The sequence below is a fragment of the Delphinapterus leucas genome, chromosome 14, assembly GCF_059928025.1.
Source record: "Delphinapterus leucas isolate spDelLeu-1000000601 "Yukka" chromosome 14, BTC_Dleu_Yukka2, whole genome shotgun sequence".
NCBI classification, from domain to species: Eukaryota; Metazoa; Chordata; class Mammalia; order Artiodactyla; family Monodontidae; genus Delphinapterus; species Delphinapterus leucas.
Genome location: NC_143142.1, coordinates 5736344 through 5761446, shown reverse-complemented (window position 1 = coordinate 5761446; position 25103 = coordinate 5736344). Strand labels below are relative to the sequence as shown.

The 25103-nt window shown below is 56.2% G+C and overlaps 1 protein-coding gene across 30 annotated transcripts in view; it reads right to left on the bottom strand.

The window, feature by feature from the left end:
• NCOR2 (nuclear receptor corepressor 2) overlaps positions 1 to 20335 on the bottom strand; it is a 224483-nt gene extending 204148 nt beyond the window's left edge. For all 30 annotated transcript variants that reach the window (XM_089894358.1, XM_089894378.1, XM_089894383.1 and 27 more), the window contains exon 1: positions 20020 to 20335. The gene's annotated coding sequence lies outside the window, so the exon portion shown is untranslated. The remainder of the gene's footprint in view (positions 1 to 20019) is intronic.
• Positions 20336 to 25103: the final 4768 nt, after the last annotated feature.

Sequence of the window (25103 nt, the reverse complement as noted above, 5' to 3'; positions counted from 1 at the left end):
CCCCTGGGATCCACTGTTTGATGACAGTAAACACCCATAACATCTCCCTCGCTGTTCCCACTACACAGATGAGAAAACTGAGGCCCGAAGCACCCAGCGAAGGGCAGCCTCAAAGCCAGCTCTTTGTGATGTCCCACAGGAGCTCAGCAGGTGCTCAGAAGCCTGGGTCACCGGGCCAGGGGGCAACACTGAGTCACAGTGAGAAACTTGGTAGAAACTGAAAACAGCCCCAGAGGCCCCACGTACTGCCCAGAGTGAGTCGCACTGATTCACAGCCGGGCTCTGTGTTGGAAAGTTCCTGCTTCTGTGGTGGAGTGGAGGCGGGGGACCCGGGGCACAGAACAGCCACTAGGCGAGCTGTGAACTGGCCCCAGGGCCGCTAGATCACATCCATCCTCGTCCACCAGCCAGCGCCCCATCAGCCCCATCAGGGAAGTGCCCGGGGGGGAGGGGAGGGGAGAGCATGCTCTGGGCCACAGAAATACGGACACAGCATGAAGAGGGAATCTAGGTGTTCCTGCCCTCCCCTGCCCAGGGCACAATCAAGATGTGAGTTCCTAAGGCCCGATGCCCGGTCTTCACGCTAAAGACACTTGGGCCTGATCGTTCGTCACTGTGGGGCTGCTCTGTGCACCGGAGGATGTTCACAGCATCTCTGGCGTCAAACCGCTATACCTGTGACACCTCCTCCAGGCTGGGATAAACGAAATGTCTTCAGACACTGCCAAAAGAATCCCAGGGGCTACGTCGCCACACTGACCCCACCCCTACCCTGACCCCTAAGAGCCTCTATTCCTGGGCAGGAAATAGCAGTCAGTGGCACCCACCCTCCCCTGGGCCAGCCTCTTGGTCTGGTCAGTTCCAGACAGGGTAGAATCCACCTGAGGGACAAGGGACCTGTGTCCAGGACCCTCCTCCCCCTCCTCCAGGTCAGGCCAGGGCTGGTCTCGCTGCCAAGGGACCCATCAGCCATCTGGTCTTGCTGCCAAGGGACCCATCAGCCGTCAACACTAACTGACCAAGCCCCTATTACGTCCTGACACCATTCCAAGCACTGGTGGCCTAGCAGCAGACAAGACAGAGGCAGCTCCTGCTTCCTCGGAAGTGACCTGATGTGGGAAGGCTGACAACACACCAGGGCAAGAAATCAACCAAGAAACTTCATCGATCAACAACTACAGACCTAAGTGGGGGGCTGGGACAGTGGTTGCAGGGGGTGCCCTTGATTGGGCAGCCAGGAGGTCCTCCTGAGGGTGACATCTGAGCTGAGGCCTGATGGCAGCCGCCATGCCGATCGCAGGGAACAACAGCACGCCTGGTGGGGGAACAGCAAGTGCAGCGGCTCAGTGCAGAGGCCGGGGTGGGGAGGGATGTGGCTGGAGCGAGAGCCAGGAGATGGGTCAGTGAGGGTGAACAGCTCCCCGGCACCCTTGGGGCCTCTGGGTTTATTCTCAGAGGAGGAGGAAAAAGGGAAGGGAGAGGGCGAGGCAAGGAGCTGAAGGTTCTCATTCTCCTTCGGACAGGATCCCTTTGCCTGCAGCATGGAGAGCACAGCAGGGACAAGAGAGGATGGATTCAGGGGCCAGGAGGAGGCTGTGTGGGTGCCGAGCCAGACAGTGGATGGGGGAGGGGGACCACAGTGTCTGGTCTGCCACTATGAAAGCAGGGAGGGTCTCGACCACAGGGGTCCCACCCCCCACTCACAGCATCTTGTTGTCTTTGTTCTGTTAGGGCCGAGGGGGTCTCCAAGGCAGGGTCCCCACTCTGGAACATCTCAGAAACTGGCAGGGATGTTATTGGCTGTCCTGGGACTGGCGCTCGGCCAGTGGGACAGTCCCACGCCACGAAAGCCACCCTCTCCACACAATTTTCAAATAACCTGGCCGTTTAAAAAAAAACCTGCCAGAACCGATCCAGACACTAGCTTTTTCTTTAGCATCACTTTCATGTGTTTCCAGAACCGAAACGCTTCTGATCTCACTTGCATCGCATCGACACTTACTCATTCTGAGTGGGAGCCAGCAGCGCTTCCTCCCATTTCCTTTTATACTACAGTGTACACTGACTGTTGTTATTGTTATTGTTAATTCTGTGCAAAGTCAAGACCGTATTCAGGAGGAACTTCAGCGCCAAGGAGTAAAGGGGATTTTCCAAGTATATGCTCTAAATATCGTCAGGGGTCGTCAGGATGCTGTGTGGCTCTGGGTAAGCTAGCCGACCTTTCTGAGCCTTAGCTGTTTGCCTGTAACACAGGGAAAGTGAGGATACGATCGTTGCTAGCTCGCGAGAAGGGGCTGGAGGCGGGTGGGGCAAAAGGCCCCAGCACAGGCCCCGGCTGGGCAGGGGGTGGAGGAGAAAATCCCGCACTCCCTGCGTGGGCCAGGTGGCTCCTCGCCAGCCCGGCTTTCATCTCCAGGAGATAAGCCGCCTGCTCAAGTTCACGTTCAGGATCAAATGAACCCACTTAATCGCCTTAGGGATCTCCACTGAGCCGGCTCCTCGGGGACCCGGGGAGGAGGGCAGCTGAGCCCCTCCAACCAAGACCCCCACCTGCACAGCCAGGCATGGAGAGGACACCCTGCCCACCCTCGGCCCCAGCCCCGCACGGCCCGCTGCAGCGCCCCCCACCCCAAGGGCAGGTATGTGCGCACTGGCCTTCCGAGTCTGTGCACACAGGTCACCTGCTCACCATCACAAAGCACCTACTGTGCGCCCCGTGCCCGGTCAAAGAGACTCTTAATCCCCACAGCCTCCCAGAAGGCAAGTGCTACCACGAATGCCACTCTCCAGATGGGGAAACTGAGGCCCGGAAAGGAAACAGCCAGCCCACGAAGGTGACAGAGCTCCTCGCCGGATCACCAGCAACCCTCAGGGCAACACCTCCCCCACTTCACAGATGAGAAGACTGAGGCAGGAACGGGCCTTAAGTCACCACCATATGCCGATGCCAAGCCGGGGCGGGTGGGCAGTGTCCGTCTATGCCTGTTGGGGGGTTGGGTGGGGTTGCTCATGCCCGGCGTGGTCCCAGCCACATCCTCGCACTTGGGACAGCTCCTGGCACACAGTAGGTACCCAGTGAGCACATCTGAATGAACAATATCTACACGCTGGACACAGACACCAAGGAAAACTCCCTCACAGGACCTCTCTGCCCTCCTAACAGCCCTCGTGTACCACAGATGTCCTGGGGAGTGTCTGTGCCCCCCAGAGGATGCTGGGCAATGTCTGCAGTCATTCCTGGTTGTCACAATGGGTGGCGGGTACCACTGGTAGAGACCAGGGATGCTGCTAAACATTCTACAGTGCGCAGGAGAGCCGCCAAAACAGAAGTATCCAGCCCAAACGTCAGCAATGCCCAGGTTGAGAAATCCTGCTTAATTGAGCACCTACAGTGTGCAGAGCTGCACAAAACCCTGCAAGGGGACGAGATCACAAGGGTGAGGTTTTCGTGTCCAATGTCACACAACAACTGCAGGGCTGAGGAAGGTCCCAGGTCCAACTGACTCAAAGCCCCACCCCAGAGCCGTCAATTACCTGCCCCATTCCTGAGGATTCCGACCCACCAGGTCTAGAAGTGCGGGCTGCAGAATCTAGATAGCTTCCCGTTCCCGAACTCTCCCCACGGTCACTTGCAGGCAGCAACGGTCTGAGCTGGTCCTTTCCATCAAAACCCACAGACACCAAGATGCCAACAGTCTCTCTCTCTGGGGGGGGGGGGGTGGTGAGAACATGGTTGTATTTTTTTTGTGTGTGTGTGCAGGCTTTTTTTGTGTCTTAGTTTTCCAATTTCTAGAGAACACAGGGACTTCCCTGGCGGTCCAGCAGTTAAGACCCTTGCCACGTGGTATGGCCAAAAATAAATAAAATAAGATAAAATAAAATGAAATAAAATACAAAGAACTGGTTGGTTCTGCTTCTGAAAATCAAGAAAGTCTTTTTCATAAAGCAGCTGTCGAGCCACACATCCTACCCAAGGCCTTGGCCATGGGGAGATCTCACACCCTACCACAGAGGGCCAGCCAGGGGAGCCCCCCGCAGAACCTGCCAGCAACGGCTGGAAGAGCCACAAGCCAGCAGCCCCACTCCCAGGAATACGTGGAGGAGGAGAGCACGTGAGCACCTGGAAGCACCCAGAGAAGCTCCAAACACGGCAACCAACCCAAGCGGTATCTAGGGAATACACCAATCACACGTCCTGTGTCCCCATGACAAGATACCATCTCTACAGAAGTTAAAATCCATCAACTAGATCTAACTGCACCAACACGTCGTAAAATCCTATTTTCTTTTTTCTTTTTTTTCTTTTTTGGCCACACCACGCAGCTCGAGGGATTTCAGTTCCCGACCAGGGATGGAACCCAGGCCCTCGGCAGTGAGAGCACAGAGTCCTAACCACTGGACCGCCAGGGAATTTTTAAAAATAACAATAATAGCTACACGATAAGCCTTGTGTGTTACACTTCTAATCCTCAAAACGATCCTAGAAAACAGGTGCTATTTCAGTCCCTATTTTACATATGGGGAACTGAGGTACAGAGTGACATCTCACAGCTGGAAAGAGGCCAGGAGGGATGGGGACCCACGCCATCAGAATCCCTGCTCGGAACCACTCCAGTCTGCTTGCCTGTCTCAACGTGGAGAGGAAACTACTAGGCTGAGTTATATAAAAGCTGTCAATATTCGACCACTTTTGACCTACAAAACTGGCAGAGTCCTGTGGCTCATTCTAATAGCAAACTGCAGAGCGGCAAACACAGAAAGACACGGCCACGTGCATCTTTCCAGCCTGGAGATGAGACAGGGGCCCCAGGCCATGCAGGAAACCATGCAGAGGCCCGTGCAAGTGTGACAACATTCTTAGACGAGCACATGTCCAGTGGAGAAGTGGCAGTCTCTGGGGAGGAAGCTCAAATGACGAGAAAGTCACCTGTAATTTTTATTATTATTTTTTTTGATAAAAGGCAGCCGCCACCTTAGCTGGTGGCCCAGAGCCCAGCCTCCTGGACTCAGACTGGCTAGAACATTCCCACCGTCTCCCCAGACCCCATACAGCCTATCCGTGAGCAGTGGTTCCCCAGGGCCTGGTCTCCAGAGCCTCCTCTTCAGGCGAGAGAAGCTCTCCCCACCTAAGGATCCAGTTTCATTTAATTGCAGGCTTCAGGTTTCTGGACGCCGGCCCAGAGGGCCTTCGGGCCGAAGGCGTGGGCCATTTTCCTTCTCTTTTCAATAAAGCCGGGAAGGAAGTAGCGTGTGGCATCGCCCGTCTGCTCCGAGAATGTGAAGCACTTGCCCCTTGGGAGACCCCACCCAGGAGAATCATCTGAGGCTCGTCATGGCTGGGGCAGACAGGCTGGGGACACATTTTTTTTCCCTCTGGGCCTTCATTGGAGCCAGGTACCCCCACCGGATTTGAAGGAATAAATGAACACACAAACATCCCTACTTCACACCACTCCCTCCCTGCTGGTCATCTCTCTGCTTCTAGATTTTTTTTTCTTGCATTTCATTTTTTTGTTGGTGGTGGTGGTGGTGGTACGCGGGCCTCTCACTGTTGTGGCCTCTCCCGTTGCGGACGCGCAGGCTTAGCGGCCATGGCTCAAGGGCCCAGCCGCTCCGCGGCATGTGGGATCTTCCCGGACCGGGGCACGAACCCGCGTCCCCTGCATCGGCAGGCGGCCTCTCAACCACTGCGCCACCAGGGGAGTCCTTGCATTTCATTTTTTTTCTCCAGCACAGGCCTTTACAGTTTGCAGGTCCTTCTGTTCACTCCGTGTCCCTCACCCATAGCCCCAGGGCAAGGGCAAGACACGGAGCGGTCACCTGATTCCAAGGCCACTGGCTGCAGGGACACACACGGTCTAAATGACCAGGTGGCACCTGGCTGCTAGGGGTCTCAGGGAAGATGAGGGCTCTTGTTTGAGTTTCCTCTTGCTGCTGTAACAAATGATCACAAACGCGGTGGCCTGAAACAGCACAGATTTCTCATCTCATAGTTCTGGAGATCAGAAGTCTGAAATGGATCTAACAAGGCGAAAACCAGGGCGTCAGCTGGGCTGTGCTCCTGCAGCAGGCTCTCGGCGAGCCCGCATTCCTTGTTTTTCCAGCTTCTAGCGGCTGCCTGCACTCCTTGGCTCCTTGCCCCTCCCTCCATCCTCAAAGCCAGTAGCACAGCACCTTCTAATCTCTTGGACTAACCTCCTGCCTCCCATATAAGGACCTTTGTGAGCCCACCAGGATTATCCAGGATAACTTCCTCCACCTCAGGGTCAAATGACTGGCATCCTTAATTCCATCTGCAACCTTAATTCCCCTTTGCCATGTAACATAGCGCAGTCACAGGTTCTGGGGTTTAGGGGCGTACACATCTTTGGAGGAGACCATTATCCTCCTCCCCACAGGCTCCAAAAATCTCTGGGCCTCGAGGGAACTGCTCCAAAGGCCCACCCCACAAACCTTGAGCTCCAGCAGGCAAGTACTGAGTCCACGTGACTCAGTCTCTCCACTCCTACAGAATACCCCGTTCTGTCATCTGTATGGTGAACACATACCCCAAGGGTGCCCAGTCTAGCCTTTGATGAAAACGTGAATCAGGCAGAGCCCTGTGGCTTATCACTAGAGACTTCCCTAAGATGACAACAAATAACTCATCAATCCATTTTCTTGGGCAACTTTTGTGGGTTTGGGGGACCAGTCACGAATCGCCCTATTGTTCATCCCCCACTCCAGCAAGATCCATACAGGGAAGACGCCCTGTTGAAACCGTCATGTCCCTGCATTCTAGGTCAAGAATGCCACTGGCACCAACAAAGCACACAACCGCTGGGAAAATGGAAGGCTTTGCAAGGTTCAACTGACCGGCAGCACGACCCTCATGCTTGGAAAACCACCCAAAGGGCCAAGCCCTCACTACATAGCTGATGGGTGGTGAGCAGGCACTGGGGAAGCAGAGGCCCCCCAATGTGCCCAGCAGCGCGGCCACTAGGGTCGCCCCTGGTGTGAGTCAGCACCCCGCCCCCCCCCCCACTGATGAGCACGTCTCCCTGACCCCTGCCCAAGAGCCGGGTCTCCAAGGACCTGGCAGTACGGACAGGGACGAGGCGAAACCTGCCCCGTGACAACGTAACGATATTAACAATAATAGCCATCGCAACGCGACAGAGGACAGAGGACACGACGAAATACTCTCCTTGCTGCGAAACCCTCGTGCGTCTCTCTCCTGCCAGAAAATCTGGGAGGAGGATGCCAAGGCCCAGAGAGGTTGTACAAAAATTACACAGCAACCCAGTAAACAAGATGGGTCTCAAAGGCCTGGCGCCCACCCCATGGCCTGCCTCCCAGTCCAGGACCCTCCAGGCAGCTCCACCTTATCCTCCCCCACACCCCTTCCACCCTGCATCTGGAAAGGGCCCATCTCCCCTCCCCAGGCTCCCTCAATGGCCCCCTCCCACTTACCTCCCCTCCAAGGAAAACACTAACTGTCCCCCCAGTGTCAGACCACCCACCAAACCCTCCACACCTCCCTGGCTGCCATCCAAACACCGTGGAGGCGCTCTTTACAGCACGGGGAGATCAGAGGCATCCCGGACACATGGCCAGGGGCTCAGGGGCACAGAGAGGGCAACGGGGGCCCAAAGGTCACACAGCAATCCTGCAGAGCAGCGCCTGGGGTGCACATACGCTTCCGCCTCGGCATTCCCACTGGGAGAAGCACAGTTCCAGGAGGCGCTGCAGCAAGGGGGCAGCAGCCAGCGCCCAGGTGCCATGAGATGCAGCTTCCTGCCCGCCGCTGCGGCTGTTATTTATAGTCTAGACAGCGGGGTCAGCTTCCTGCAAGGCAGAGCCCAGGAGCCTGCGGGGAGCCTGGGAGTGTGACCTCGAGGGAAACAGGCCAGGCCCGGGCAGAGAGGTTAGCTGAGGTGCCCAGGGCTGGGCACATGGTGGACCCAGGCCGACCCCCCTGCCCGGGGATCCACAGTCCACGGGAAAGGGAGACAGGAGGAAAGGCCAGGTCCTGCCTGTGACAGCCACCCACCAAGGAAAGAGCTTACAAGCCGTGTGCTCTGAACCAATGACATCACCACTCTGGGCCTTGATTCTCCCATCACTAAACAGGGAATTAACAGTTCTGGCCACAGCTGTCATTGTGGTCATTGTGGGGCTCTGGTTATTGTGGGGCTTAAATGAGCTAACATACAACAACACGGAGTGAGCTCGCCCATAAAACCTCTGTCAGCTCAGCCCCCAGCCCTGCCCAGAGACCAGACAAGGAAGGTGGGGAGGAAGACGGCATGCACACAACCTATCCACGGCAGGTCACCATCACAGGGGCCACCCCAGGTCCCCTAATCCAGCCCACTCCCCTAGGAGGCAGGGAAGACATTTATCCCCATTTTACAGATGCTGAAACTGAGGCACAGAGTGAAAGAAGAACCCAGCCCAAGAAAGGGAGAAGGGTTCCTCCTGTCCCTGGGTTTCGTGAAGTTACCTGGGGTCTTCTCTCTCAGCAAACAACAGACAGGCCTCACAGGCCCTGGGAATGCCCCCCTCGGACCCTGCAGAGCTCACCTTCCTGTGATGGAGGGGATGGGCGCATGGGGCCAGGAAGGAGACGTCTCAGGCCACAAGAGCATCCAGAGGCCACCTGCCTAAGGGAACACGGGCTTAAAGTCCCCCAGGCACCTGGAGTCATCCAGCTATGATGTCTCACCCTTCCTCTGAAAACCAGCACAGCAAACTGACACCACCGCCACCAAGCACCAATCGGATTGAAGTCTTTCTCTGTGCTCTCAGTGTCAGGCAGCAAGCCCCTTCCTGTGTGGCCTCACTTAGCGCTCCCAACAGCCTCGAGAGACGAGCAATCTGATTGTGTCCATTTTGTGGATGGGAAAACTGAGGCCTGAAGTAGCCAGGACCTTATTATCTCAAACCTCAGCCACTTCAGAGCTCAGGAATCAGCTCTGCTCTGCAGGGGACTGTCATGACCACCCACAGGAAAGACAGGGAGGGAGCAGCTGAAGGCCCAGCGACCTCCGGGGGTCTGAGGAGGGCCACAGGTGAGGGAAAAGGTATCAGATGCAGGGAAAGGCAGACAACTTGGGATCCCAAGACATCCTACATTGGGATGCCAGGTCAGGCCATGCCCAGCCAGAATCTGACATTCGACACATTTATTGGGCACCTACTGTGTGTCCAGAGCTGCTCTAGAATGGCGATGCAGCAGGGAATGCGGACCAAAGTCCCTGCCCTTCTGGAACATGCATTCTAGCAGGGATGACAGACAACAGCAAGTTAAACAGATAAAACCATAGTTCATCAGAAGGAGACATGTGAAGGAGGGAAGGAGAGGGCTTGAGGAGGAGAGGGTACAATTTTAATTAAGACCAGAGAAGGACCCACAGAAAAGGTGACATATGAGCAAAGATGGCAGAGAAATGACACAAGTCACACGGACACCTGGGGGAAGAGTGTTGCAGGCAGAACAAGTGCAAAGATCCTGAGGCAGGCACATGTCAGGTAAATTTCAACAAGGAGGTCAGTGTGGCTGGTACAGAGTGTGAACAAGGGGAGCAGATCAGAAAAGGAATGGGGCGGTGGGGGCACAGACTGTGCAGGGACTTGTAAGCAAGATAGAGTTGGCTTTTATGCTGTCTGAGATGGGAGGGCTCTGACTGAGCACAGGAGGGACAGGCCTAAAAGAAAACCCTCTGGCTGCCATGTGGGGAACAGATGGTCAGGCTGACTGGCGAGGAGGCTACTGCAGTAGTCCAAGCAAGTGACGATGAGAGCTGTATTAGGTTCCTGGAGCTGCTATGACAACTTACCACAAACTAGGGGGCTTAAAACAATACAAATTCATTCTCTCGTAGCTATGCAGGTCAGAAGTCTGAAATCAAGGTGTCGGGTGGAGTGGTCCCTTCTGGAGGCTCCGAGGGAGTCTGTTCCATGGATCTAGCCAGCAATCCTCGGCTTGTAGACGCATCACTCCATTCTCTGCCTCCGTCTTCACACGACTTTCTATTCTTATAAGGACACCAGTCCTATTGGATTTAAGGCCACCCTACTCCAGCATGACCTCATCTTAACTAATTACATCTGCAGCGACCCTATTTCCAAATAAGGTCTCCTTCTGAGGTTCTGGGAAGCACCTGAATTGGGGGAGGGGACACTATTCCACCCAGTACAGTGGCCTAGATGGAGTGTAGGCAGCAGAAGTGGGCAAAAGTGAAAATGGTTAAGAATACTTAGGAGGGTGGGAGACGGTGTCGGTGAGTGTGGGGGGCAGGGAAAAGTGGGCGCCTCCCAATCCCTCCCCCAGCTTTCATCCTCCCCTAGTTTAACTGGTCACAGGAGTTACCCAGGAGTCACCACCACACGTAATTCCCACCAGAACCCCACCCTGCAAACCTGGCCCAAGCCCCCAGGACCCTGGGGACCCCTGACTCCCGCTGGGCTCTGCAGCATCCTTCCAGCGCCCCCGCTCCGCTCCTGGCCCGGTGGCCGGTCGCCCGGCGGACAAGCCCCACTGAGCCCCAGGGCAGCAATGTCCTGGCCCCCCACCTTGGCCCAGCAGGCTCGCCTCGTTAGCCTAACGAGCAGGCCCTCGGTGCCAGGCAGTTGCCATAGCCACGGAGACAGTAGCAGTGGGCGATGCTCCCGGAGGGTCTGCGGCGGGCACCGGAGTTCAGCGTGAGGACAAGCAGGGACCCCCGAGGCACCCCCTCCCCACGGGGCCCCGGCTGTGTGCACCCTCGGGCCTGGCCTCAGGGACTTCTGACTGCCCGCATCTCCCAGAGAGGCCCTCTGGGCCACAAAGAAAAATCCACTCCCCTCCCACCCACCCCTCCTGACCTCCCGCCCAGAAGTACCACCCCCCTCCCCCACCAATATAGCACACAGTTATTGCAGGGGTGGCCGCCAAGGGGAGGTCGGAGGTCAGCAGACGCGGGGGCAGACAGGCCTCCGAGGCAGTGAGAAGGGCCTGGATTTCATGCAAGAGGTGTCGGGAGGCCCTGAGGGCTCATGGGGCTCCGAGTCAGGTCAGGGCACTCACCCACAGGGTCCACCCAGCAGCTCTGCACAGAACAGACCGGGGGCAGGATGGAGGCTTCTGCAGGCGCTGGGCGGGTGAGAGGGCAGCTGGGGTGACCCCCAGCTCTCTGGCTCGGCCCCACACTCAGGCAGGAAGCCCAGGCTGGGGGGTCTGGGGGCGAGGGGGGACCGCAGGTCTGTTTTGGGACAGATCGGGCCTGAAGCCCCTTTGGGACAAAGGGAAGGAGGCTGCTGGATCCACCTGCCTGGCCCCAGGGTGGGCTCCGAGGGTTTACGAGCCGCAGACAGGAAGGAGAGGGACTAAAGACACGGCCTGAAGGACGGACTCACGCCTCAAATGGCCCCTCAGCTCCCTCTGCCTCACCAGACCCTCTGAGGTCGTGTGTCATTCATCACCCCATTTCACTGGTGAGTAAACTGAGAGGCTCCATTGCTTGTCCTAGGCTGCATCGCACAGCCAGTAAGAGGCAGACACCAGACTCCGCCCCGTGGCTCATTTGAGCTCCGTTCACAAGCCCTAAAACACAAACACACGTCACCAAAAACCAAGCCAACCCCAGGAGACAGGAGGCAGAGAGCCTGGGCCCCCGGGTCTCCGGGAGACACACCCACACATGCCCTCCAGTGGGCGGCCAGCTGCTGGTCTCATCTGATTCTACCCGTGGGTTACTTTTTCCCCCCACTTCCTTTCCAGCTCAGAGAAATATCCCAGGGTCAACAGAAGGAAGCAGAAACATCGGAAAGCATCCGCAGAGCACCAAGGCTGGAACCGGAGCCCAGAGGCCCCTCCACGCGGACACACCCGCAGCACTGCCACCGCAACAACTCCAAGATCCCTGGGCCCCGGATATGGAACAGACAGGAGTGACCCTCCACCCAGGAGTGGTAAGCTCGTCACCTACCCCACTGCAGGGTCTTCCCTCAGGCCAAGTGGCTCCCAAGGGCCCCGGGGCCTCCAGTAGGGATCCTGCACCTTCCAACTCACGCACTGTCACCTTCCCAAGTCTGACCCAGGATGGACACCCAAAGACCCTGGTTCTTGCCCAGGGTCTGACCTTAGTTAAGACACTCCATGGGGCCTTGATTTCCTTCTGGAATCATCTGTCAGGAGACCACCCACCCACCACCCCGCAGGCACGCAGGGGGAACAAACCTGGAAACATCTCGCAAATGTTTTCCTCTTCTTTACTCCTGTCTGCTCCAGCCCACCCCTCAAGAACTGAGACAACTGTCAGGAATGCATAGGATAAGGTAAAATCAGAGAGCAAGGGGCTTCCCTGGTGGCGCAGTGGTTAAGGATCCGCCTGCCAATGCAGGGAACACGGGTTCGAGCCCTGGTCCGGGAAGATCCCACATGCCGCGGAGCAACTAAGCCCAAGTGCCACAACTACTGAGCCTGCGTGCCACAACTACTGAGCCTGCGCGCCACAACAACTGAAGCCCACACGCCACAACTACTGAAGCCCACGCACCACAACTACTGAAGCCCACGAGCCTGAAGCCCATGCTCCGCAACAAGAGAAGCCACCACAATGAGAAGCCCGCACAGTGCAATGAAGAGTAGCCCCCGCTGGCCGCAACTAGAGAAAGCCCACGCGCAGCAACAAAGACCCAACGTTGCCAAAAATAAATTAATTAATCAATTTTTTTAAAAATCAGAGAGCAAGGTCAAGACAAAAAGAAAAATCAGGGACAAACCAATCTGAAAACAGGATGAAGTCGGTAAAACCAAAACACAGACCAGATCAGATTGCTGAAGGCAGGCTGCAAACTTGGCTCCGAGCATCCTAACAGTCAAAGCAAAGAGGGAAACAAGATGGATTCTGAGAGACTTTGCAAAAATTTGTGAAAACTATGTAGCACCACACAGAAGGTGTTACATACAGCAACTCTGTGGCGCTGGACAGAAGGGATTATAGCCTCAAACATCATCTAAGAGGCCAAAACATTGTGCCAAAGGTCATCTGCTTTAACCATCCCCACTGCCCTACTGCATTCTACAACAGCAACAGCATAACAGCAAGAACAGCGAGCCAGGCATAAGGAGGGGTTTTCGGGCCTGCTGGGTGTGACCCTCAAACTCATCAGGGCCCCAGTTTCCTTGACATAACCCTGGAAGGTTATGCTGAAGTTAAAAAGAATGTGGGAGCTCTCTATCAGGGGTCGGCAAATGTCTTCTGTAAAGGGCAGGAGAATCAATACTCTAGCCTTTGGAGGCCTTCCGGCCTCTGTCACAACTCCTCAGTTTTGCTGCTATAGCCTGGAAACCACCACAGACTACACATGAATGAATGGGCATGGCTGCGTTCCAATAAAACTTTACTCCCCGACACTGAAATTTGAATTTCACTTAATTTCACATGTCACAAAATACTCTTCTTCTTTTTATTTTTTTCAACCATCAAAAAATGTAAAAACCATTCTTAGCTTGCACACCATATAAAAAACTGGAGGTGGGCTGGATTTGGCCCGCGGGCCATAGTTTGCTAACCTCTGCTCTCTATATATTCCAGAATAAACTCCTAAGATGTATTATAATTTAAAGGAGGAAAGTAAGATGTGAATAGGGTGTGATATCATTTGTGTGCTTGTTTTTAAACGGAGCACACACATCCAAGTCCCTGTGAGGCAGACATATGGCCAGAGTATCTCTGAGAGGAAACTTTTCCCACGTGTATCTGCCTTGGGGGACAGAAATGGGAGGGTAGGAACAGGAATGAGACTTACTTCGACACCTCTAGGCTCTGTTTTAATTTTTTAACATGCCCATGCTTTTTCTTGTAGTAAAACACATTTTTATAAAGCCCGAGGCAAGTAGCAGGGTTTCGGTGCGTTACTTTTTGGTTTTCTGTATTTTTCAAATAAAAAATAAAAGTAATGTTATCCCCCCGCGCCAAAAAAAAAGTTAATCTAGTTGTTATCTACATGGAAAGACATCCATAATGTGTTAATTCATAGCAGAAAAACATATGGACCATGGCGGCCCCTATGGGAAGCAGGCCTTCCGGATGTATCTGCAGGTGCAGAAACAGACAAGGGGGGGCTGGACCATCATCTCTACGAGCCGGGATTCCTCTGAGCCTGAGTCCAAGACCCATGGACCTGAGCTCAGCTCCCAGTGGGAGCTGCCCACACTTTGCACAGACCTGGGGCTGTCTCCTGTGCTCGAGAAATGACAGCCAGGGAAGGAAGTGGGGGGCACTGAGCCAGCTCTCCGGTCTCAGGGACGGTGGCCTGGTAGGACCAAGAAGGGTGAGAACATCCAGCCAGTGGCCTGAATACAGGCGTTTGGCCCTGAGTCAACAGAGAAGGCAAGGCTCTAAGGTCAAGCTGCCCAAGAGGGACGGTGCCCACTGGTCACATTTTAAACGTATTAAAACCAAGTAGCAAATAACATTCGGATCCTAGGTGGCAGCAGCATCACTTCAGGTGCCAAATGCCACCTGAAGAGTGGAGAGCGGCTAAGGTGCTGGGCAGATGGGGCAGGTCAGGAACGTTCGTGCCATCACAGAAAGGTCTCCTGGTCAGAGCTGCCCCACAGGCTGGTGGGACAGGAGGGGGTGGGGACATTAGGAACGGGGGCAAGGGGAGGTGGACGGAGGGCACAGGAACCTGGGCCAGCACCCAGGAGAGCCTCAGGCTTTGCTGGGAAACAGGACCACAGAAGGGGGGGTGTCCTTCCAAGATGACAAGGATACAGTGGCACCAGGCAGAGAAAAAAACACACAAAAGAAGGAAAACACTCAGCTGCTAAGAGCCAGGCCCTGCTCCCATACACAGAACCTTGTTTCATCATCCAGTACTGGGCCTTCGGATCAGGACCAGCCACATGTGGCTTTTTAAATTTCAGTTAATTAACATGGAATAAAATTACCAGTTCCGACAGCACTAGCCACATTTCAATTGCTCAGAGCCACACACACACCTAGTGGCTACGGGACAGCAAAGATCTAGAACAGTTCCCACCATCGCTGGGAGCGACCGGGCAGTGCAGCTATGGACGGTCCTCTGAGGGGGCGTTATTTTCCACCCCTCCGCCACTTAAGGCCGCAAGTTCAGAGACTTTGCTGAGTTTTGAACTGAGGGAAGCAGGATTTGAATCAGGTCTGACTTCAAAGGAGCCCTTTCTAGAACCATCCCCGCCCCCCGCTGCCAGGTGAAGGGGAAACTCGGCCCTCCCCCAGGAGGCTCCCTGGGTCCTCCCTATCAGTCTTTCCCCCACTTTCCAGGCTGCCCAAGCCCTCCAAGTTCAGTGCCTGACAGGCACTGGGGGATTAAAGGCGGAATGGAAAACCTCAGCCTTCAAGGGCCCAGGGAGAGAGCTGGGCACATCTGTGAATCACCAACCAGCCCGACAGGAGAGGAGCCTGCCGCCTCCAGAGAGCAACAAGCCCAGGCCTGGGGCTCAGGTGAAGAGACTATGCCATGAGAGGATCCCTCCCAGCAGCCCTTTAGAGGGAGGAAGGGGTTGTGTCCAACCAGCCTGTCAGTGAGGACCTGGGGTGAACAATAAATTCTACAGCGGGAAGCCTTTCCTCTCCAGTGGTTGGTGGGGGGCAAAGTAGCAACAGCTCCTGTAATATATCATGACATCCATCGGGTCCTCACAACAATAAAATCAGAAGTAGCATCATCATCACCATCATCGTCATCATCGTCCCCATCTTAGAGGTGAGCAAACTGAGGCTCAGAGAAGTTAGGTAACCAGTCCAGAGTCACACAGCTTGAAACTGTAGGGCCGAACATCAAACCCAGCGCTCTCGCTTTCCGCCCCTTAATCCTCTCCCCTACCCCCAGTGGGCACTGTGCCCCGTGTACAGACCAGGGCACCCAAACTTTCAGAGGGGCAGGGACCAGCCCCAGGGCACTCTGCTTGCACATCGCTAAGCCGGGATTTCAACTCACCAGAACTTGAAATGATCAGAGGTGCGGATCTCCAACAAAACACTCCCAGACTATCCTCTACTGTTGGTTTAGAATGATTCTTTATGGATCTACAAACCGGAAGTTCCTTCCCCCAGGGCTAGCCTGGGCCCAGCTGGGCGTGGTGGTATGGAAGTGCCCAGGCAGAAAAGCCTCACTTTGGTCTAAAAGAAAGATAATGATGATGATTTTGACCATCGTTAAGCAAAAGTCACACCACCATGCGACCTCGGGATGGCCTGGCACCTCTGACCTGCGCCCTCATCTGGAAAATAGGAAAAAGCTGTCATCTGCCCCAGGACCTCTCAAGGTCTCCAGCTACAAAGTACCCCAGGGCTGCCCGCCAGCGTACAGGCACTCATCTGATGAGCTTTCTGGAGTCCCGTTATATGCCATGCTAAATAATTCAAAACCATGTTTTCATTTCAAAATAAACACAGCCCCATCGCCAGAGCGAATGCCAAATTTGCATGAATGTTTAGGATAAAAGGAGACTTCAAAGAAACTTCAGACCTGCCTCTGGCACTGCCCCTCCCCAAATCCTGGAAAGAACAAGTTCTCAGTCTCCTGGGGCAAAGATCTGCAGCTGCTGCTCAAATAAGAAACATAATTTCTTTTTTCCTACCCTCTATGGCAGCTCCACAGAGCAGGTCTGCAGTACGTTCATTCTTACTGCACCAATGCGACCACGAGTAATCCCAGGTCATAATTCTTAGTTCCACATCCAAACTGTGTGACCTTGGGCAAGTCATTTAACCTCTCTGTTTCAATTTCACCATCTATAAAATGGGATAATAATAGCCCTGACTTCACAGGATGGTAATGAAGAGTAAAGGGGTAGATTCCTGTTGAGGGCAGATCCTGGCACATAGTAAGTGCTTTCTATGTGTTGGCTGTTATTACTATTGCATTATACGTAGTATTTTCCAGCTCCTAGGCCAAAAGTTCACTTGACAGGTTGTAAAGTCCCTTTCCCCTCCTCCAAGGATCACTTCCCTGGGGACTCCACATACCCACCCATGGGACAAGCCTTTTAAGATGACACCCCTGGCCTGACCCTGGGCAGCTTGGCCCTCCCCAAGCAGCAGCCCAGACTCAGGTCCCCTCCTGGCCCCCTTTCCTGGGTGCCTGGGGCAGGAATGACCAGTTCCCGCAAGCTGTTCCCCTTGCAGGGAGTCCAGTCTCGGAGGTGTCACCTGGGGAGGCTGCTGCTGGCATTAGAGAGATGAAGAGGAAACAGAAGAGGAGGGAAAAACACACACAAATAAAAGCTCTCAACCCCCTACTGTCAGAAGCAGCATTTGATGTGGGGGACTTTCTGTTCTCAGAGCTGTTGGAAGGAAGCGGTGAGAGTCCCAGCTCTCCTGCCTGTGCATCTCTGCTTCTTAAGAAGGGAGCCCCCTCCAACTTCTCCACCCACAGGCCTCAGGTCTGGGTGGGAACACAGCACAAGGTACCTCCCCCCTGCAACTCGCAGTCGGAGGCGGGGGGGGGCGGATCCGGACCAGCCAGCCTCCACATCCAGCCTGAATGGCAAGACGCTGGGGGCCGGGACTCCTGGGGCCTCTTTCCAACGCCAGCCAGCGGGCAAGCATCAACCCGGCCAAGCCTCCCACCCCCATGCCCTGGGAACAATCAAGCCTTCCCAGCTCGGGCCTTTCACGCAGCTAAATTCGTGTTTGCAGAGCTCTCAGAAATCTTTAGGAGGTGGTATGAGTATTATTAATTGGGTGAAAAGAACGGATTATGCCAAATAAATCCTTCCCACGTAGCCAAACCCTCGCTGAGGGAGGGAGGGGGGTGCGCGCAGCCCCACGAGGGGTCTCCATCCCTCAGCGGGGCCTGACAGCCACATTACCATTTACATGGATTTATCAATAGTATTGATCCCGGAGCAAGCGTAAATAGCTCGGTGGGAAGAGGCCGGGGCTGGGGCCCGCTGCGTTCCCGCCCCCACGTCTGGGTACCGCAGACTCCCCGGGCACCCGGCGGCGGCGGCGGCGGCGGTGGTTAAGTTTCCAAGCAGGGACAAGGCAGCCGGCGCGGGGAAGTCAGACAGCGCCCGGGATGCCCTGGCAGCCGCCCCACCGCCGCTGCCGCTTCCCCGCTCACCGCCGGCTCCGGGCCAGCCGGACTCGGTCTGTGCATCTGTTCAATGGGCTGAAGGTGCCACCTCCCTTCTCTGTCCTCACCGGGAAAAGCAAAGGGAGGTGCAAAGAAGGCCCCTTCCCTTCACCAGATCTTCAGGCAAAATGCAAGGCAGCCTCTTCTCACAAAATGTCCAGGCCATTGGATTAAAGGCCAAGTTTTAGAACCCAGGAATTATAATAACAACAACAGTGGTTGTAATAACACATATACAAATACCTTCTATGTATTACCACCTCACTTCTCACAACAACCCTCTGAACTCGGTACTATTGTTACCCCACTTTACAGACGAGAAGCCTGAGGCACAGAGAAGTTGAGTAATTTGTCCAGGGTCACACTGCCAGTAAAGTGGCAAAAGTATGATTCCAACTCAAGGCGTTGAGTTGCAGAGTCGGCTGTGAATGGCTCAGCTATCCCACCTCACACCTCTTCCTTGCTCTGAGGGCTCTCCCCGCACCCACCAATCCAAAAAAAAAAAAAGAAAGAAAGAAAGAAAAAGAAAAGAAAAGGCCACCCACGACGAGGTACACAACAATGCCCTGGGACGCCCTCCCAGCTCACTCCTGGCCCGGAGAGCCCCTTCTATCAAAGCAGCCGTGGGGACCCAGATCTGGTTTTAAAAGGGCAAAGTCAAGGCCACCGATAACACAACCCAACGAGCCCAGAACTCCACAGGGATCCTCTCCCCTTCCCTCCTCCCTGCCTCCCTCACACATCCTTCCTCCAAATCTGCAAAAGGGAAAAAAAAAAAAATCATAATAAAACCGGTTCTCACCAACAGGGGTGGAGGAGGGGGAGGAAGGGAGGCGGCTGAGCCGACAGAACAGATCCGCCCCCGCTGCCTGCACCAGACCCTCGGAGCGCAGGAGCGCACGACAGGCGGCGCGAGGGCCCTCGCTTCCCAAAAAATAAACCTACAATGTAAAAATAACGCCGGGCGCCCTACGCTAATTGGGCCCGGGCGACAGCAGCTCACAGGTACAGCGTGTCTCTCCCGCCCGCCCGCCTGCCTAGCCCTCTCTCCCTCCCTCGGGCTTTTTCCTGCAAGCGTCCGGGGTAGGGAAGGCGCGCCCCACGGATCCCTCCCACTCCCCTCCAAGTCTCTGGGGGTGCTCCCCCAGCACCAGGGCCTGGGGCCTCCGGGTCCAGCCCAAGTGGGATCAGCTCCGAATTCCAACTTCCCAAACTAGTGGCATCCCAAGTATCCGCACAGCCTGGGGGAGGGACCAGGAGGCGGCCCAATGAGGCGTCACCAGCCGCGGGAGGCAGGCCCAGACACCAGGAACACCAGCCCACGGGCGAGGGGGGAGCAAGGGGTGCCTCTCCCCGGAGACCCCCACCCAGAGCCCTCCGGTCCCTCGCCCAGGAGCGCCACCGCCAACACACACACACACCCCCGGTGGCAGGAACCCCCCCAGGCGCCTTCCGCAGTAGCCAGGCCGGGGAGCCGAGGGTGCCATCTCCACGGGTTCTCCAAAGCCGCACTGCCCGCTGGAAAATAAGGCGCAGTGTCACCCCCCCCCAAGTCCGAGGCCGCTTGGGGAGGAGGGAGGCGCATGGCGGCCATGCCCCCAGGGCCGTGGCACACGGTGGGGGGCTGCCCTACGCAGTTCCAGGGCGCCCCCCGCCCGCCCACCCCCACGCCACTTCCCTCCTACCCGCCCCCTCACCGGGGAGCTGGAGTTCCCCTAAGTTCCCCGGCACCTCCACGCACGCGGGCCGCAGTGTCTACGAGGCGCCTCACTCCCCAGCAGGCCACCCCCGAGAGCGCCAACTCGGGAGTGCAGGGGCCCCGCCAACTCCGCCGCGTGCGCCGCCCGATCTTCCCCGATTCCCCCGGAAGCGCGCCCTGCGCCTCACCCCGGCCCTCCGCGGGGACCCCCGGCCCCAACTCACCTCGTGGAGGTGGAGGCGGCGGCGCCCGAGCACGGGGCGCGCTCGGGCTGCCCGGGCGCTCAGGCAAGTGGCGGTGCCGGTCGGGCTGGGGGCGCGCAGCAGGCCCGGCCTCCAGCCGGAGCGCGATCCTCCCGCCGCCGCCTCCTAGGGCGCCAGCCCCGCGTCCCTGGTCCGCAACTTGGCGCGCATCGCGAGGCGCAGGGCGCGGGCGCACGGCTCGGGCGGGGCGCGGGCGGACGCGGGGCTCCGGTGCGGCCCGGCCTGCCCGCGGCTCCGCTCCGCGGCGGCGGCGGCGGCGGCGGCGGCGGCGGCGGCGGCGGCGGCGGCGGCGGTGGCGGCGGCGGAGGGGGAGGGGGAGGAGGGGGAGGAGGGGGCGGGGCAGGAGCCCGGGAGGCGGCGGCTCGGCCTCCCGGCTCCTGGCTCCCCGCCCGCACAGACGCGCCCCGGCCCGGCCCCCTCGGGCTCCTTAAAGGGCCCGCGTCGCCACCCCTGGGCCTGCACTCACCCACTCGCGCGTGCACAGGCTGCCACACAGATACACACACACTTGGGCGCGACGCCGAGTTTCTTTTTAGCAGCTCCGCGAAGGAGGAAGGAGGGGGAAAGCGCCTCCCCATCCCGCCCCCTCCTCCTCCTGCGGGCCGTACGCCCTCCTCCTCCCCAGCCCCAGATACTTCTCTGGAATAGCGTTTCAGCTATTAAATTATAACTCAGGAGCGGCCAGTGGATGGGGAGGGGTCATATGGGGAGGGCCACACACAGGGCCTTTAAGTGGCCCACACAGCTGCGCAGCGACACCCACGGTGGAGCTCGCTCTGGGGGCTCTGGCACACAGTAGGGCGCAGAACTCTCACCAGTGGACATTCACACACTGGGCCTCAGCAGACAGAACATCTAACCCAGGTGAACACGTGGGGAAACTCGCAAACCCCCGCAGACGTGAGCGTAGCCTAGGACATAGACTCATACGACATAAGGTCACCCACAGATAAACAAACCCCGGACACAGACAGGAGTTCACACACACACACACACACACACACACACACTAGAATGTCCGTTTCTAGAGGGCGAGGATTTCTGACTACTTGTTCACTGCCCTTTCACAGTAGGGACGCAGTGCGTTGCGTGAACTCCCATTTGGGGACTTTCAGGGACACAAATGCACAGACACGATGCTGCAAGCCTGTGGTCGGGTACACACAGCACGAGTAGGCAGGGTCACAGATGAGCACACATGTGGACACTCGCCCGCGCACACGCAGGCGCTCACCGCTCCAACAGGAGCCCCACTGGCTGCCCTGACAACGGTGTGTCCTCATTTACCCTCCTCCTGCCCCTCCCAGACAGCCCTCTCAAACCCGGGGAGATCTTTTAAACAGCAGAGGGCACTGGGAGCCCCAGACCGGGACCTTCCCTCCTCCTCTGCTTTCCCCTAAGATGTACGAGAGTTTGATTTTTTTTTTTTTTTTTCAGTTCAACTTTCCTTTTTTGGAGCGACGTCTCAGCAGATTCAGTTCTGCCATCTGCCAACATCTGAGAACCCCCAGGGGGAGTGGGGTATGGCTGCGGTGGGGAGGCGGCCATGCGGTTTCCAGGGGCTGGGCGTGCCTCTGCCTCCAGCCGGCCTGCAGGGGTTGCCGGCTGCCGCGGCAGCAATGTGTCCCTCTCGGCCCCCTCAGGATTCTCGGGTCCATTTTTCCTGGGGAGGGTCGGGGGGAGCACCTGAGGCTGAGGAAGTCTGGAAAAAGGGAAGTGTCTGTGGAGGGGCAGTCTGCAGTTTGGAACAGAAGGGGGTGTCTCAGGTCAACGGCCCCTCCCTTCCCGTCCTGGTCCCACCAGCTCCAGAGCGTGGGAACCCACAGGTCAAAAGCCAGACCTAAGGAAGGAAGGACTAGCCCTCCAGAGGGGTCTGGGGGAGGGAAGGGAGGGCAGGAACTGGGGAGCCCTCCCCAGCCTTCCCACCAGCCAGGCTCCTGAGCCCTCACCCCCAACCCCTGGTCACCTGAGAACACTCCCCAGGATTTGCATTTCAATGAGATTCCGCTCTGGGATTTGGCACTGAAGAGAAGGGTTTGGGGTAAATTCAGGGGTTCCTTCTTCCAGCTTCTGCCTCCCAAGGGTTGCCGTGGGGCTCTGGCTGAGTCTAGGGGCATAGGAGGGGGTCAGGCAGGCAGGGGGACTGTCAGCTTTGTAATGTCCCAGGGGTCACGTGGAAACCCCTCGAAGAGCCAAGTAGAGACTCAACCGTCGGTGTCCTCTGGACCAACCCCGTGACAGATGGAAACGCCCAGGCCAGGAGAAGGGGTGGCATTTTTCTGCAGAAGACTGGCCTCTTGCCCACGCCTGTCTCTCTGGTTATTAATCTCATCCTCATGGGCTGCAGGGAGCAACACAAGTGCATGTCCTCAGAGCTCATGAATTCCCTCCAGAAACCCTCAGATGGGGGCTTGGGGACTCCTGAGATGGGTCCCACAATACAGATGGGGAAACTGAGGCCCTGGGAGGTTAAGAACCTAACTTGCTGGACTCACTCAGCTAGCAATTCTAGATGGGTGCTCTGAACCCTGACTCTGGAAGGATGAGGTGGAAGAGGTCTCAGCTGAGCCCCTATACCCAGCCCTCCACAGATTGCATCCCATGCCCTGATTGCTACTCTGTGTTCTGCATCTTTCGCTACTGGGCTCTGAGCAGCAACCCCAGGGATCCACATGTAACTAATGGGAACAGCAGCTTTGAAAAACTGCCGAACACTCTGGCCCGCAAACAGCCTCTCTGGAGGGCCCCTACACCCCTCGGGAATGAGGGTTAGCTAAGAGCTTCTAAAGTATGCATCCAAGGGACTCTGGCCTGAATGGAGCCAAATCCTGCCTTAGGCTCAGATCCCACTGTCCCCCTTCCAATCATTCAACCTTTCCCTCCTAAATACCTGGCAAACTATTAAGCTCATCCCTGCCTCAGGACCTTTGCACTTGCTGTTCCCTCTGCCTGAGACAGCAATCTTCTAACTTCAAGTCCCAGGTCAATATCACCTCCTTAGAAAGGCCCTCACTGAAACTCTATCTAAAACCCCCAAGGCACTCGCTAACCCATCCCCTTATTCCTTTTTCTCACCATTTTTCACCATCTAAAATTATCTTGGGCATGTTGCTTATATATTGTCTTTTGTCATCAGAATGTCAGCTCTATGAGAGCAGAGACCTCATCTGCCTGGCTCACTGCTGTATCCCCAGCACATAGTAGGCACTCAATTAAAATGTATTGAGGGACTTCTCTTGTGGCGCAGTGGATAAGACTCTGTGCTCCCAATGCAGGGGGCCCGGGTTCGATCTAGATCCCACATGCATGCCACAACTAAGAGTTCACATGCCACAACTAAGGAGCCCGCCTGCCACAACTAAGACCCAGCACAACCAAATAAATAAATATATTTTTTAAAAATGTATTGAGAACAAGGGAACAAATGAATAAATGAATACAACACAGGGGAGAAGGGGGCTGGCTGGGGGTCAGGCTTGGCCCTGGAGAATCCAGAAACAAGGCGGGATGGCTGGCCTGTTTTCTAGCGCTCACTCCTCTGGGATATTTCAGAGTCGAGCCTTTACTTCCCTCCATCTCTCATCCTCTAGGTAGCGGGGGGCGGAGGGGGGAAATTGCTCCCCGAGCACAGCCCAGGGCCTGACACCCAGGAGATGCCCATTCAGGGTCACTGAGTCCATATGGACAGCCACGGTGTCAGATCAAACTTCCAGCCACTCCAGTGGCTGGAAAACTGCCCCCCTGGCCAACCCTGGAGAAACCAGGCATTTAAAGGGTCAGAACACAGGCTGCAGGGCATGGTGCCCTAAGCCTCCTTGACCCCAGTGGCCCCAAGAGCTTCCCAGGCTGGCCGGTCAGAGCACCCACAAAGGAAGCCCCTCACTCTCAGGACCTCTATCAGCGACAAGCCAAAATATGCCCAGATGAGCATCACAGGGGCAAGCTTCACGTGCACATCAGAACAGTGTAGACACAGGAGATATTACATATACTTTTCATACTTTTGATGTGCTTTAAAATGGGAAGGGCAGGGACTTCCCTGGTGGTCCAGTGGTTAGGACTTCACACTTCCGCTGCAGGGGGCCCAGGTTCGATCCTTAGGGAACTGGGATCCCCCAAGCCATGCTGCACACAGCACGGCCAAAATAAATTAATTAATATAATATAATATAATATAATATAATATAATATAATATAATATATAATGGGGAGGGCAAACGCAAAAGCCCACAGGGCTTGGGGCAGGAACAGCAGGTCTGTGAGTGGAGGAGAGGTGAGTAATTGGCACACCCCATGCCTATCCCCAGGCACTCAGAGTCACCCTCTGTTTAAAACACAAGCATGGCCAAGCCAAACAGCAAATGCCTGGGTGGGCCACAGTCTGCAGGGGCCAGCTTGTTTGTGACCCTGCAAAGCCTTCGCTCCCCAGGCTGGTTTTCTACTCAGTGACCCATGCTTCCCACCCCTAGTGGAGGGGCCGGGTATGGGCGGGAAGTGGAAACTTCCTAAATGGACAGGGAACCCTTTTCCAGAAGTATGGGCAGGAGGAAGGAAAGCCTCGTTTCCATGAATGCATCCCAGCTTTGGTCATTCAGTATGTATTTTAGTAAGCGCCTACTGTACGCCAGGGGCTGCGAGAGGGAAGAGCAAAGGAGATCAAGCCCAGCCTCAGGGACGGGCATACGGCGCGGAGTCGACACTCAAAATCAAAGTTATGTCCACGCCTGTGTGCTAAAATTCCTTTAAAGGGGAAGAAAAATATGCTGGTGTTTGAAGGATATTTAAATATCAGGACACAGAGGATTTTGGAAAGGACAGGATTTCCCCCAAATCCCCGTTCTTTCCTGCACAGGCGAGTCCAGGGTGCCCCTCCAATCTCACAGTCCTGCAAAAACATCACTGAGAATGTCACTCAGAGCCCCCAGCCACCCCACCCCCCCTTCACTGCAAGAAATGCTGTGTCACCCCCGGCTTCCTCTGAGGTCTGTGCCTTTATTTATGACACTGTGTTCGTTTCAGAAAGAAGGAAGCAGGCGAGGAGATCA